The sequence below is a fragment of the Solenopsis invicta genome, chromosome 1, assembly GCF_016802725.1.
Source record: "Solenopsis invicta isolate M01_SB chromosome 1, UNIL_Sinv_3.0, whole genome shotgun sequence".
Taxonomy (NCBI): Eukaryota; Metazoa; Arthropoda; class Insecta; order Hymenoptera; family Formicidae; genus Solenopsis; species Solenopsis invicta.
The window spans coordinates 19,589,687-19,606,306 of NC_052664.1; the positions used below are offsets into that span (position 1 = coordinate 19,589,687).

Consider the following 16,620-nt stretch of genomic DNA (forward strand, 5'->3'; position numbering starts at 1 on the left):
CGAACGAATGAGTTTAGTTTTCTGATGGAAATAAAGTTAACAGCTGATCGGCATTTCCGGAGTACGGCATGCCTCGAGTACGTATTGGATTGTGTGCACTGTATATTATTTTCTGCTTATACGGCGAATAATACGCATCAGTTGTGGAGAAATTACGTTTGCGAATGGAATGCCGTGCGCCGATATTCGCCAGCCTCGGCGAAGCGAATCGACTCGATTCGCGTAACTCGCCGTTTCTCCGCTGGTTTCTATCGACGTGCAGGGAAAGAGATTTTTTTCGCGTGACGCAAAAAGAATCCTCGAGGTCCGATTAAATGAACGCGAAATTGGCGTTTGCAGTGTATTATTACCGCAGAGTGCTAGGTCGCTAACGCTTCGCGCAAGATCGCGCCGCCATTCACGTTCGCTCGTCTCATCGAATTTACTCGCGCACACAATAATGATTTTGAACATGAGCTTCGTACCTCTCATTTGTTGCAACAACGATGTAACTAAAAAATTATCTTTTTTTTACTTATCCGCAAAGAAAAGGAGAGTTCTTTGACGAGCGAAGAACTAATGATACTTTTACTTCGTCACCAAATTCGCATTAAAAGTGATGTTACACAATTTTAATGATTTAAAACATTTAGACGGGAAAATTTTGTTTCTTGAGTCGTGTCATTGTTGTAACAAATATAAATGATGAACGCTGCGTGAATTTTTGAGAGCGGCTTTTGCTTCTCGCGACGATGAATTATTGCGAATTTATTGCATTTTGCAACGATCTGCACGTCTCACGATCGTGGTTTCTTGTCTGTTTCAGGTAACTTGATGGAAAATTATGAGATGGCCGCGGTAACGCAGGGCTTCTGACTTACTCTATAGGTATAGTTTATTATTAGTCGTAAAGAGCAGACACGGCGAGGCTTCCTTTACACGGGTCCGTATCCCGGCCACGATACACCCGCAGTATATCGGCTGTATTAACTTGCGACTAGGTGCTCGTCGACCGTTACGGCACGATACGGCGAGCCTTGAAACACGGCGCGCGCCTCTCTACCCTTTGCCCTACTTATGAAACCTCGTTAACACAAAATTGTGTGACGTATGTTGTTGCGACTGCAATTTTCGTTACGAAAGAATTTCATTATTCAGCAAAACTCGCTCAGTCTCGCATTATTTTGCTCATTATAAAATAAATCCAGTTACTAATAATTAATAATTTAATAGGCTCGTTTCAATAATTTCCGAGAAAACGTATTTAACGGAACTCCCCAATACAGTCGTCTTGAAATTCGAAGAAGCTACTGCCTCGCCGCACTTGATTTTTCAGAATCTGTTTACTCGCATTATGTCTACTGAATGTTTGCAATGTCATTTACACCGGTTAATTATACGTAATGAAGAAAAGTCACCAAGGGGTTATCTTCCTTTCCTTTGTCTCGTTCCTTCGCCGTGACTTTTTCCTATGGTCTTGAGAATCTTCCGGCTTGAAAAGAATCGGACGAGGACGCGAATAATGAATACGCGCGCGCTGGATGATTATCGAGATGCAGATATATACGCGACAATTGCTTTCTAATTTCCTTTTCTCGTTGCGACGCGTTGCCGGCAAAGCGGCGAGAAAGAGAGAAATAAAGATGGAACGGGGACGCGGGCGAGGATTAAACAGAAATGCAAATATTTAATTAAATCCACGCGGCAGCATATACCCAACGGCGGCGCGGTTTACGAGCGCTAGCATATAATTTCTTCTCGGAAAGTCGCAGCGAAAGTGGAAGCGGATGCTGCTCGGCGCAGACTTCAGCCGCCGGGCTGCGTTCCTTACATCGAGAGAGTGTGTGTGTGTGTGTGTGTCTCGCCGTAACGCAATTCGGATGAACGGTCTCGTTCTTGATTAATTACGCGCGTTTGCCGTTTCATTCATTATTTCATTTTATTTCGCAGATAAACGCGCCATAAAACGTCCGATTAACGTCAGACGCGCGGGAATACGGATTTACAGCCTTACATTTTAATGAACGATTAAGCGCGCGCGACAAGATGGTAATGACACTGGTATGTAAAGTGTATTATATACAGGGTGACAATCGGAAACTCGCTGAAACTAAATAGTTACTTTGTAATAAACGGACAGAAAAAAGTTATTTTATTTTTATTATCACACGGTGCAAGAAAAATATATACGCACAAATTTCATTCGATTTTATCCACAAACTACTTTTTATTAGCTTAGCGCAAATAGAATATGCGAATCTGTAAAAATAAATATTTAAAAAGTGTCAACAATTTGACTGATTTCATTATAATTCAGTGATATATGTTCAGTGATAGCCGTTTGCGTTCGTACCATAATTGTGGCACTTTTAAAAATAAATGTATTTTTTAACAAATTAATAACAGCAACTATACTTTTGGAGAATTCTGGAGAAATTTTTTTTATAGAAATGACCGCTCGAGATCTACGAGAACAAATGTATCACCGAGTGTGCAAATGCAAATTTTTTAAATTTTTCATAATCTATTTTTATACCTTTATAAATATATATTGTTCAAATACTCTGTGTTAATAAAAATAACGGTTTTTTTTCTGTAGACTGATATTTAGTTTATTTTTGTCTCTTTCTCTCTTTCTCTGTCAAACTCATTACGGTTTAGTTTTCAACAACTTCCTAATTGTTACCCTGTATATTCAAAGGAGCCGTAGAACTTTAGTTTTGCGGTAGAATCAAGATTACGGAAATTAATAAGGAGACTAATTAATCGCTTGTTTCTCAATCTTGCGTCACATACTAAGCCACCCAATCGTTTTATGCTAATAGACCGCTGTAAAACGAAGCGACGTTGATTCGAGAAGAAGAAGCGCGCACTTCTCGGCGGAGCGTTGGATATATATATACCTTTCTCTCAGATAATTCGGTATGCGGGGTTATCGTGGCATCTCCATATTCCCGGAGTATGTCGGAGAATGCTGCCGGGCTCCTCTCCTCCTTCGTCGTGATATACGATCGAACCCTACGGTTTTCTCGCGGCCCGACGAGACAAACGAGCTCACTGCCGCCGCCGCCGCCGCCGCCGCTGCTGTCGCTGTGGAAGAAAGCCAGGAAGGTATGCAAATCAGGAAAACGGCCGCGGGAGATGGATTAGCCGGATATCGGAAGGACTAATGGATATTAGAATACTGAGTGCTGGAAGATTACCTCACGTCCTTCCTCCTTTCGCGGTCGCGCTTCGACCTCGCCGCGTGATTAATGCACTCGAGAAGAAGCTATCGACTCTACAACGACTTATCTTCATCGTGCGTACTGTCGACGAATTCTCGTGTACTTCTCGATGAAGGGAAGCATGCGTCAGCTAGAAATCGGACGCTACACGTGAAAAAACACGTAAAGGGAGCGGCGATATAAAGACGAGAGACAGCTGCTCGATAGAAATTCGATTGCGCATGAAACAATTCTGATTTTTGCGATGTAACGTCGTCGTGCCCGATTCATCCAAGCGTAAGATCGTTTCTCGCTCCCGTGAACGTTCGTGAGCTCTCTCATCTTCCGCCTCCATGTATTCTCGGTGCGCGATATCGCGCGCTATCGACGTCGCGGGAGATTTATACGAAGTTATCGTTTAAATAAAGTAGCATTCCGGAAATTTCTTAGCGGAGATCTCAACCTTCCGTGGTGTCTGCGTTGAAACAATCCCCCTTCAAATATTTACGCATCCGCGAATGCGCGGATGCGCGACGACGTCCTTCCGCCTGCATCCGTGCGATCTTGCAGTATATACTTCGCGCGGATCCTCGTGCAAAATGCGCCACGGTTCGCGATTACACGTGCTCGCGGTGAAAGTCAATTACGCGCCCTGACACATCTCTCAACCGCTAACCCACGATTACGCCGGTAATCCGCATCACTATATACGCATTACCGTGTTGTATTACAATTCATACATTAAGGAGAGCAAGTCTCGTTCGAGGCCGTCGGAATATCCGAGATCGGCGAAAAGATCCGCTGGGGTTCAACATCATTTTCGAATAATCCGCGAATTCATCGAGGAGGATGAAAAATTGATAGAGACACTCTATTCAATTTACTAACGAAATGAGAAGCGTTGGTCGGGCATATACGATGAACTACTCGGGGAATGAAGGTATCGTACGTGATGTATTCTATATGAATGAGGAGCTCGAAACGGCCCTGCTTTTATCTTCCTCGCGATCTGCCTCGCGTAAGCGGGATATCTCGTATCGGGCGCACGTGCATCCCGCGCCTTCCATTCATATGAGCTACGACGGCGAGCCGCGGGAATCCGAGTGCCTCTGGTCGGAGTCGAAACGGCGGAAAGTGGAGCCGTGACGGCGCGGCGCGGCGCGGCGGGGCGGCGCATCAAGTTGGTAGAGGCATTGTGCCGGCCCCGAGAGCACGGCCTTGGGATCTAATTATTCTGAGCGACCGATATCTGCGCCGCCGTTTCCACGTGGCGTTCCGTGTGGGAGTGCCAGTCGACGGTTACATGCCAGGCAGGAAATTAGATAAACGCGTGAGCGCCTCGCGGCCGATCGGCCGACGACTTCTATACGCGAGTCGCTTTTTCACGCAGATGGCGACTGCGAATTCCGCACCCGTGCCGCGTCAGCTGGCCGGAGAGGAAATATCGCCGCGCGCAGGCCTCGCGCGATGCGCGATAACGGTGTCGCAACTGCGAACGATTCGATCCTCGCGTCCGGCTTGTTTTTCAAGCGAATATTGTGTATCGCGCTAGTAATCTCACGGAGAAAAATAAGTAAGTGCCGCGTGTCGGAACGCCACGGTGCACACAATGCTTCTCGCTGATTAACGCGTTGAACTTGTTGAGCGCGCGAAGCTTGGCCGAGGGATTCGTTAAATCGTTCCGCAAGGCGAATCGATCGACTCGCCGCAGGCGCCGGCGAACGGACGATCGATTTGAATACAGTCGCGCGATCGCGTACTTAATTCTTTCGCCCGATTTTAACGCCTTTAATTTTAATGTGGTTAATTAATTACAATATTTGCGTTGATTAATTTAACTAAGTGTTCCTTGATAAAGTGCCCCTTTCTTAAGCCCGAGTGCTTAAAAAGCCTGTCAGCACTTTTATAAATTGAATTCCCGTTATCGCAAATCACCGGATATGGCTATCGCTTTTACAAAATGTTACCATTATTTTTCGAGCAATCTAATATTTGTCCCACACAGTTTCGATCGTAATAATCATAAGTTCGCTTGGAAAGCCATTTCATACGCTCTCTCTCTTTCTCTTTCTTTCTCTTTCTGTCCATAACGGGTCTTTCCCGCGCGCAAAGTCGCCCAGTCAGCGAACAGAATGTTGACCTGCGAATATTCGAATGGTTGCACCACCAATCGGCCACTTTGGTGCATCGCCAGCAAGACGTTTCGATTTCTCGCCTCTCATCGTACGTATCAAATGCGCTAGATTGCCTCCTTCCGTTAACTATCGCTTATCACGCTATGGCATAAGAAAATTGCTGGCAAATATATCTCACAATCAGATGTACGCATCTCACGATAAGTTTGAAATCGATTTTTTTGAAGAGGAGTGTGGGGTGGGGAGGGAAGGTTGAGAGATCCGATTGATAATTTATGAATACAGATACGAGTGCAAAAGCTCGTTACAACTCGGCTAATTGAATGTAGCCTTTCGAAGAAGTTAAACGCCCAATACACGCTACACGGTTTACCCTGTTACTCGTTAACGTCGCACGTACCGCCGACGGAGCGACGGCTCTCCCGTTTTACCTTTCCCGCGCGTTACGGCAGCCGAGTTTTACGTTGCTCCATTTCGCCTTAATTCCATTTAGCCGCTCTCCGTGTTGCCGCCCGTCTTTCACGAGGGCGAGGTCGAGGCTGGGAGCCGCCACGACCGTGGAAAAGGAACGGTCGTTACGGAAGGGCGGACGCGAGAGAGAGCTGGCGCAATGTTAAAACTAGATTTCGAGGTGGCAATGTCACCGCCGCTTGCCGCTGCTTACGCCATTAAATATGCTGATATTAAAAAATCGTGAATATCCGTCGTAGCGCGCGATGAAAAGTGAGACGGAGCGCATGTTAATTAAAAAAAATTGTTACATTGCTCATTTTATCGAAGGATAATAATGATAATGACTCTAATGATGATCTCTCAAGTCGGTTCTCGATGACTCTAGATCATCTCCACTTGATACACGCTCATGCACGCTCCACGGTAACTCTTGGCAAGGGTACTCTTGGTGGTTTGCCTTCCGACAAGTGGTGATCAATTATTAATAATGACAGACTTCGCTCAGTTATTTATAATTGTTCGCGCATAGCGATAACCGCGAGATAAGTGGTTATTTTAATTGCCGCGTCAAGAGGTATCCGTTGTACTCGCGCATCTATTTGCTAATGCATTTCATAGCGGTTTGCGAGAGGGTGCACGCGCACGCGTCATTAAATGATATCTGCATAAATAGGGCGCGCATTGTTCGAAATTATTATCGCGGTAAAGCGGTTATTTAATAGCGGCAAAACTCGTGCGATCGGCTGTATTAATTCATTGGCTGTGACAAGTGATTCGAGATCGTTATTATCGAGGTTACGCGGGCAACGCTTTCCGCCGGCGAAGCCACGGTCATTTGTAATCCGTGACATTTGTATACCGAGTCGTTCGTTGCACTGTAGTTGCAGCACAGCGCTCTCGCTCATAGCACGGAAATTCCGAGACCGTTTTATTCCACTTTGGCTACCCGCAATTTTCCAACGAGAGCCGCCAAATGAATGGAGCAACAAACGACTTGGATCGAGCTTGCCGCGTCGCGGTTACCTTCATCCACGTTTCTCTCATTTTCGTTATATTAATCCGTTGGCGCACAATGACGCAAAAACCCACGTCACTATTATACCGTTATATGCAAGAAATTTGTACAGTATGTTTGGCAAATAAAGCGATACGTCTTTTCGAAAATCACGAAGACGCAAGTGCGCCGTCAGCGATACGTCGCGATTTGAAAAGTTTCAGGATTAAATATCTTTCAGTCATAAATTACGAGGATCGAAGACAGTAATGAAACTGGAAACAACATGAATATTAAATCGAATTAATACATGCGGTGTTATATATCTAATTGTTTGGATCGAAGATTCGAAAAATTCTTTAGAAGAAATCTTCGGAATTTCCAGGCTCAGTTGCGGAACGGTTTCTCATTTCTGTAAGCAAATGATCCATTAAATTCGCCGCGACTGCAATCGCCATCGAAGGTGGCAGATGAGAAAACGGCGACGTGAACGTCGACACACGGCGTTCGATCGACCGGCTCTCTCAACCTCCTTTATTCATAACGGTATCGCTTGTTCCGGGCGGTAGCAAGAAACTCCGCAGCTGCTGTTCCGTACTTCGTCGTCGTCGAATCGCTTCTTCGTCGCTTCGATGCCTAGCTGCTGCTGCATCGTCCGTGAACGCGCAACCCGCGAGTCCTTGAGACTCTCCCACGCTCCGCTGTTGTCCGGGTTCCTTTTTTTTCTTTCGCCTCGATTTTTGCCAAGTAGGTCGCAAACTGTGAACTTAATTATATTTGTTCGCGCGACTCGTGGCCACAGATATTCCCCGCTCGTCGGATTATACTTGTTTATATCTATCTCACAAGAGCGTATACACTATATCTGCAAGGTTTATAAAAATTTATAAAAAATATATTCAATGGCCTATTTCGTTATTGCTTGATATGTGTCAGTTTCCATTGTTATTCACAAAAGCTAGACAGTATCTGGGTATGTTTTCGACTAGTTTCACCGTTTCAGAAGCTCGAAAGTGACATCACGACTGGCTGCACTGTAAAAACATTTTCTCAAAATTATCCACTATAATAGGTGTAAAGTTATTAAATAGTAAATTGATTTTGTAATTTGTAATTAAGCAGATTGCAGATTTGTAAATTTGCAACATGTATGGAAAGTTATATAAATGATAAGATCAGTACGGTTTTTTTTGTAATTGTATTACATATTACACATTCAAATATTGTCTATCATACATTTGTAAACAATAGAATGACTACTTACTGTACCCGCATATAGAGATGCTAGGTGAGCAGAGTTTTCACGCATGCACAATGAACGTTAATCGCATTTCACTTCACAGCGACATATAGAATATTGTTGCATACGTAATGTTACAAAAATTTAGATAATTACATATAATATTCATATATTTTGTTATATATGTAATTTTCCGTATAAAATCAGATATATTTACTCAAAAAAAGCAAATTTATTATACATATTTTTTGTGGACTTACATAATTTCTATAAAATTACATGATTTTTTAAATATTTACAGGACTAATTGTGTAATTTTTACATCTATTATATGTAAATTTATTGAATTTTTTTACAGTGTGGCAGTCTTCTGATGCGAAAATTTTTACGCATTTATGAGAAGATTAGGATACTTCTGGGGAAACGTATACATAACTTAAAGTAGTTATGTCAAATCTAGCAAATATGGAAGTCGCTTATCTCAATTACATTAGAAAACTAGTCAAAAGTATGCCCAGATTATAGTGATTGTCATAATAAAAAACAATAAAAAGTTTGGATGATACTATAGGCATTGAAGAAATAGACTATTAAAGGTATTTTAATTATATTTATATATTTTTAAACAATTTTCATAAACCTTGCAGATGTGGTGTATATATACTCTCGTAAGACTGACTATAATCCTGTTCATTAGATTAATCGTCGATGTGCTGTCATTGTTATTACATTCCGTTTACGAGAATAAAAACTTATATATGTGCGTGCGCTTCGAGGTACTGTGATTCATAGATAAGACACGTCATAGACAAAAATTACATTCCACGCGCCCGATAATAGGATCCTCGACGATAATTCTTCGAGACCTCTCGTGCGCTGCCAAGTAGCCGCGAGAATGGCCGAAATCCGAACGGCAAAAATTTGGTAGAATCAGTCTGTAAACTCGTCACCCTTGTGGTAGGGTCAACCGCTCGATGTGACAGGCGTGCACAGGCTCGAGTGACCCTGTTGCACGGTGATACCAAGTGGAACTTCTCTGTCCCTCTCTCATTCTCTTCTTCCGTTTTTTTTTTGGGGACTCTTGGCGAATGAAAAAATCATAAGCGCCGGCTTTTTCGTCGCTTTCGCGGCGTTTTTAATTCCGCGCCCGACTTTTGGACGATTTTTTCCGGATCGTTTTTTTTTTTTTTTCAGGGACAAAGCGCACACGTGCCACGCCTCTCGGCGACACTCGCGCGGATTTTTCCTCCTCTGCTCTTTGTAACATCACAACCGACATAACGTTATTTTTCTTTTTTAACAAAGTTTTTTTTATAAATCCCACGCGCAATTTTCCATCTTTCATCTGTTTTCGTAAAGAATTGAATGCAAAACGGTTCAGAGCAGAGGACGTTTTTACTTTAAACAACATTACTTTATCGACGTAGCGTCCAGATTTATAAATCGCATGAAGCTTCGATAAAGTCAATACCAATCGAAATGCTTGTTTTAATATTTTAGATGCATTATGCGAAATGATTCGAAGACAAATAGAATCCATTATTTCTCAACGAACTTTATATAAATTGTTAAAGATATATCAGTTAATGTATAGAATGCTGTAATATCCGGAACTATTGACGCTCTTAAAGAATTGTATTCGGCACAAGACGTCCCCAAAATTAACAACCGTCTATTGATATTTCAGACTTACTGACTTATTATATATATTCTAATAAATCTTTTCATAATGTGAGCTACAAAGATGTTTTACGGCACTTTGAGGTAGCGATATTACGAGCGACCGTCGCGTTACGCGCGCCACGCGAAATTCATATTATCACCGCAGTTTACAACTGCGAGTAACCGAAAACCGTGTGAATTCACTGTCGAGAGAGCGGAGTACCTCGGAATATCCCGAAAAATATTTCAGCAGAACGTGCAACACGTGCTACCTCGTTCACTCGTGCGCCCCAACTTCCGGAATGTCCTTGCGCTACTTGGAGCTTTGACAAAGCTCCCGTTGGCACTCGATCGCGTTTAAATCCTCGTGTCGGCAGCTTAGGCGTTATATTTCAACGATCAAATCTGTTACGCGTGTACCATGATGCGGTTTTTTTTTGTACAAATGTATCGGACTAAAGAATAAATAGGTTTATAAATAAATAGTACTTAATAAATGAATTTAAAATAATAATAAAAAAATGCACTATCATGAATCGACGTGATCACGATCGGTGAATCTGTTATTGTTATGGTGGATTAGAAATCGCAATATTTTTATTAAATAAGTATTATACATTTGATGAATTGATTACCATACAAAGATAGAACTCTTTACGTACGTCTTTTTTTCTTTTTGCATTATGCATGCGCCGCGAATTTACACTTGAATGGATTCACGACCTGTGTTAAAGACCGTGAATGCAATTACTCCATCGTATAGGCTTCTGGAACATGTCGTTTTCCCCTTATTGGAGCGAATTCGTGGGCACGTTCGCGCGATTGGCAGGGGACGAGAAGCTCGTTAAACAAACTGCACCGGGCTGCATCGAAGCTACCAGCTATTACCCGAGAAGTGCTAACACGCGGACATAACGAGTTGCTAACTGTAGAGATTTACGAGAAGCACACTATTGTTTTGGCGGTATATCACAGGCTCACTTTAGAACTCGAGGTCGGTGTGTGACTTCCAAAAAATGCGTCATAATACTGTCTCGAATATTATATATCTATGTGTTTGAACAAATAGATAAATAACAGTTTTACAGCACCATGTCTGAAATTTATATTTTGTGTGATAAAGATTTATAAGAATAAATAAATAAAAAATTGCGCATATACGTAAAACGAAAAATATACAATACAAGATCTACATAAAAGGATCTAATTATTTGATAACGCGATAATTCCTATTTTTTCCTGTTACATGATATAGACTGTGGAAAAATTTTGTTAAGTTTTTCTCTTGCGACAAAGCACACGCCTTGTGAGCAGACGCACTTGGTAACTTCAGCACAAAGTTCGCTCTCCAGGCACCCTCTTCAGGATGCCAGTTCGTCAAGAGGAATTCGCATGTTCGCGCCGTTGGTAGGGGTCGATATCTCGTTAAACATTCCTAAGCTCTTTCGAAGAGAATGCATGTACTACACATTCGCACACACAAGGCATACGAACGCATCGGACAGATGAAAAATTTACGAATCATTGAATTCGATGTCGCTCTGTTTTCAAAGAAAGGATCTCAAAAGAATCTATCCGGTCTACGTAGCAAACGAGATACGACTAGATTAAACAAAATTCTGCCCTAAGCAAATTCAATTAACATCCGTCTAAGTAACGAACTCCTTAAATTTTCTCTATATCGACTTGAAGTTCCTCTGGGAATTCATGCGTGACTTTGGCTCACGATGCAACTTGTGTGATTCTATGCGACAAAAGTAAGAAGATGCGCCAAGAGCTACGCTTTCTCAGGAAACATAACATCCTTCGGATATTACGTTTTCTTTCTTTATTCAATCGCAATCCATGTGATTTCTTTAAACCGTGCAGTGGAGAATCAAAGAATTCGATATGGTGTATCGAGATAAGCTCAGATGGTAGCGGAGAGGAAAGCTGGTGCTGATTCGTTTAGCGATAATTTCTCAAAAAGCCAGGACGAAACGACTTCTCTTTCTATCCTCGCTTCTCTTTATCATCATCGTGAAATTGTGGAGGGAACGGGGAAATAATGCTTCCTCTTTCCGGCCTTCCTTATGACGCTTGCGGCTCCGCTGTGAGTTACGCCGCGAGTTACGTCTCGTAGCTCCCCTTTAGCTTCCTTGACCTCGTTACGTCTTGCTGCTCGAATACTCGGCCGAGACGCTGCGCCTGTGCCTCGGAACATAATCATTCTTTGTTACATTACCCGCCTTATGCCACGGGAGATATAATCGCGAAGAGTTACGAGATGGCGACAGATTCGGGGGTCGTAAAAATCTTCGGCATTGAAACTACGAAACTTTTATTCTGAAATTAATAAAGAGTAGAATGAAAAATGAAATTGTAATTTAAAAAGGAAAAGGTTGGCACAGATTTCATACACTTTATTTAACGATTTCACTATATTAATTGAAATATTGTAACATGTTAACATCTGACTAAATAAGGTTGTGACTAATAAAAAACATATATACTGTGAGAAACATTGTAAATTATTCAATGATGAACTTTGATCTGTTTGACATAAAACCACCTCGTGATTTTATTTACATCAAAATCCGGAAATGAAGAGATTAAATTCTTGATGTCGATAGCGAAACGAGAGTGAGACGTAAAACACGGGCCTCGGGGGGTTAAAGGCGGAGCGTTTTAAATCGGCTTAACGGGTCAATGAAGTCGGAAAGCACGATCCGGGGAAACGAGGTCAAGGGATGAATCGGAAGGAAAAAAGGATTGCTGGCTAGTCGAGGGCATATTTGTTCGAGGTATTTAATTCTGGAATAAATCTTCGTTTTTCTCCCGTCCATTCTCTCTCTTCTTTTCTTCTTTCGAGGGAGAAGGGCCAGTTATTCGGGAAGGAATGGCTAACTATGTCGGGCGTCATAATTCCACTCGGGATGGCGAGAGTTGGCGTATATTCTGCGGAATTTCGCAGACCCCCCTTTTCTCGTAAACGGAATCGGAAGTTATCGCGGTAATACGCGTACGTTGCGTCAGAATCGTAAACCTGGAAGCGAGTTGAACCACGCCTATAAAATTTTTATCGGTTAACGCGCAGTGAGACGAGTGTATACTTTTTTGTTTTCACGTTTCGATGAATGTTATCAAGCGTACAGGACGCGAGAGAGAGCACGCAATCTTTGCTACTTGTAGCGAATCTTTTGAATTTTTATTTAACTTTTTATTTAAAAAATTGGGAATAGCCAATAATATTTAATAATCGAGTGTACACGACAGTTTTAGTTATTGTATTCACTCTCTGATTAGAAACTCGCAGCTTCTTAGACGCAATTCAAGGTAACTAAATAAAATTCGGGATTCACACGCGAAACGAGCAAAGCGATTTAGATCGGGTTTCGAACTAATCGCTCCGATTGAGACAAGTTCGCGATGTCATGAACGATTTCGTTAGTCTCGCTGGAGGCTAAGCGAGAGATAGAGACGCGCTTGTGGTGTCGTGGCCGTCGTTTAAGCCGCGGCTTAACTCGGCTTAAGGCATTACACTCTCCGTCTCTCTCTCCTTTTGCTCGGGCCACCTCTTCGTACTTCCGCCTCGTTCCGCCCTGCTGCGCGGCTTTTAATCGAGCGCCAGCGGATTATCTCGACATCGAATCTACGGTCAACCTGCAAACCACTGGCAAACTCCGGACCTTTGTGCCTCTTTGTGTCCGCGCGACTCAGGTGCCTCGTGTGTTTCACGAACTCGCGATCTCAGCGAGCGCGTCCGCTTCCTTCTTTTGACGCGAGGTCGCGCGACGTAATGATGACAGATAAATTCACGCGAACGTGATATCCTGGCGCGATAAAAAGTGCAGAATCATTGAAAGGAACGATCCTCTCGTGCGCAGATCGCTCGTTGTCACAATATGTCACGCTTGTATCATTTCTTGTAATTGGTTCAGCTTGATCTTGCGATTCAGAGATAGATAATCCTATCTGTATGAATATTAATTATATTATAGATACCATAATTAGCATGCTGTACAATCGATTGTAATATCATTTAAATTAATTAATATACGTATGTTTAACATGCGTGCTCATGAGCGGCGAATGTATGTTCATTATCGAGAATTGCGCGCTAGGTCAACCATAAATGATATTCCCGTAGGAACGTTTGAAGCGCGGGATCGCGGATATCGCCGATGATCGATCATTTCCCGCCGCCATCCAGCGTGATATTTACGGAGACTGCTTACCACGTGCACGCCACATAATTTTGCTGCTCTCCTCGTGCTGGTCAAAAGAGAAAAAAGATGAGGGGGAGGGGAAGGGAGTAGGCACCATTTGTCGCGGATCTTATCGGGCGGACTCTTCGTTTTAAAGCAACTCGAGCGTAAATGCGCCCTCAGAAACGCTCCGGTCGAACCCCCGAAACGCGCGTCGGGTCCACTGCTTTAGCACCGGATATTTATTACCTTACGGTGTAGCCTTATCGAGTGGCCTCGCCATGCTTGAAATCGTGAGAATTCCAGCCAAACCATTCCCTCCGCCGCCCGCATATATACACACACGACCGAGTTCTCCTCTTGCCCTTGCACGTGCAGCACACGAGCGGGATTACGTACGAGTGTGTGCCCGGTAACGGGACAGAATGTAATGGAGAACGGGACGGAATGGAACGAGACGGAGGGACGGGACAGGAGGAGGTGAGCGAGGGGAGGGACCTTTGACTGGCGCGCGAAGGGGACCAGACCAGCAGCAGCCCCTCAGGTTGCTCGGCAAGGGTGCGCGATATTGATTCCCACCTAGCATTTACACCGAGCGTGGAAGCTCGGTGTTGCGTTCGCGACTCTAGTCAATGGGCATGATTCCGGTGCGCCAAGGAAGTCCCGCTACTTTCCCCAGTCACCCGCGATAGTGTCCCGCGAGGATGATTAATTCGACTTGTTTTTAGTACAAACCGTATTATATTGCGGAACATGTGTTCACCGTGAAGCCCCAAAATGCGCGCAATATTGTCTTGATTCTATAAAGGGATACGAACTATAAATTATCATACATATTATTATATATACGACAATAGATATGACAATGAATTATAAATGCTCATTGTGCGTCTATACGTAAAAATGCTAACTTTGCAGAAACTTGAATTACACGAGACGCTTATTGCGATATTATGACACGAAAGACACAAAAAAAAATAAAAATAATTAAAGATTGACTGTACTAACAAAGTTGTTTACGTACACAAAAGAGTTAGTAATTCATCTTTTTCGTACCTTCGGGAGTCCTCATTGAAACTTATGAATGACTCTGTAATTTTTTATCAGCCAATGATTTGTGATAACGATTGTACAAGCGAGATTACGATTGTGCGTTGCTTCGAGTGTTACGGTTAAGCGATACTCGAGTGGAATCTGATCTTGCATCCCGATATTCGCGATTATTCGTGCTGCGCTGTCTCACCCCGTCATCGGTTATTTCGAGCGCGATGGTGGAAGTTACGGTGGTGTTGGCGCGTGTCTCAGTACGTACGGCTTCCCACGTTATATACGTTTACAGCTTTCCGATATCTAACTTCTGCGCCCCTTTTTCCACGTCTCAATGAGCCACGACGCGAACGAGCTCGCGTACATCGACACCGAGCACACACTCACACACACACCCACGCTATCCGTCGTCTTTCTCTCTCTCTCTCTCTCTCTCTCTCTCTCTCTCTCTCTCTCTCTCTCTCTCCCTCCTCCTATCGACCGACTCGGATCGATAGCGATCTATATTACAGGCGGCTGACTCCTCGAGTGGAGGACGACGGGGGTCTTCGACGTCTCACCGATCGCTGAAGAGGCTATTTGCCTCGCGGTGATGGTGATGGTAATAACGGCGCGCAGTTCCGTGGTTCTATTATGATAACCGAAACTCCTGTCGGAACTACTACTAAACGCGATACAGCCCAGCCTCTCTCGAAAGTCGTTCCCTTTTTCCCAGACAAAAAGCGATTATCGGTCACGGCAAAAGCGGGAATGCGTTAAAGACTTTTTTTCGTGCTCGATAATAGCGACCGCCTACGCTACATATTACGGCAAATTATTATGCATCATCGTCCTGTTACATGCAAACTTGTTCGTGCGCAGAAAATAGCTAATTTTCAGCTGATTGACGATACGCGATTACGTTGCCGTTCCTCGTTTCTATCAATCTCTAAATTCGTCGGAGACGCATTCGCACGCGCGTATTCATAGTTGTCGTCGAATAGTCCGATAGATCTCTCTTGCCAGCTTTGCTTCCTCGACAGGTTACCGTAAGATCCTATCTATCGCGAGATTAATAATGTGAGATCGAAGTTGCTCGAGGACGAAGGAGGCGGATGGAGAGTACGTCTGCCTCTTGTAACAGACAAATACAAGACAATGAAGATTAATGCCTCGGCCTCGTTTCTCCTCCCTTACCGACCGTTCTCCTGGTCGACGGCAGCATCGTGTGAACATTTCGGTAATCCCCAAGGAGAAGTATCCCTTCGAGTTCAAAAACTCTACGATCTTCGAAGAACTCCATGATCTTATAACCCTGACCCTAAATCTGCCATGGTCGACGAGTCTTCTCAATGATTCAATGTGAATGACGACTTTGTTTCTGATCCTCAATTCTGGCATGATCTTTGAATAGAGTGAATATGGCATTATTAATGTTACAAGCCTAATCAACCTTAATCGAAATGACTCATGAATAATTCGAATAAACGCACATAATTCTGCGTAGATGCCTTTGTTTCTGTACCATCTATTTTGACAATGATTTCCTATTACGAAACAAGAATGATACAATTAATTTCGTCTTATCAATTTTTAAACTTGATCAAAATACTTTATGAATATCGTCACATCACGATTGTTTTTTATGCGACGAGACATGCTTGCCTCTCGAACTGATTAGGCAATGTAAGTTCAATAAAATTAAATATATTTTTATTTTGTAGCATATACATGATTA

General features: G+C 43.2%; 1 protein-coding gene across 2 annotated transcripts in view; it reads left to right on the forward strand.

The window, feature by feature from the left end:
- Positions 1 to 16,620, forward strand: part of LOC105201123 (mucin-12) — a 101,536-nt gene that overhangs the window by 70,915 nt on the left and 14,001 nt on the right. Inside the window, exon 3 of one of the 2 annotated variants that reach the window (XM_026132832.2) lies at positions 806 to 867. The exons of the other annotated variant lie outside the window; for it this stretch is intronic. The gene's annotated coding sequence lies outside the window, so the exon portion shown is untranslated. The remainder of the gene's footprint in view (positions 1 to 805; positions 868 to 16,620) is intronic. 2 annotated transcript variants of the gene reach the window in all.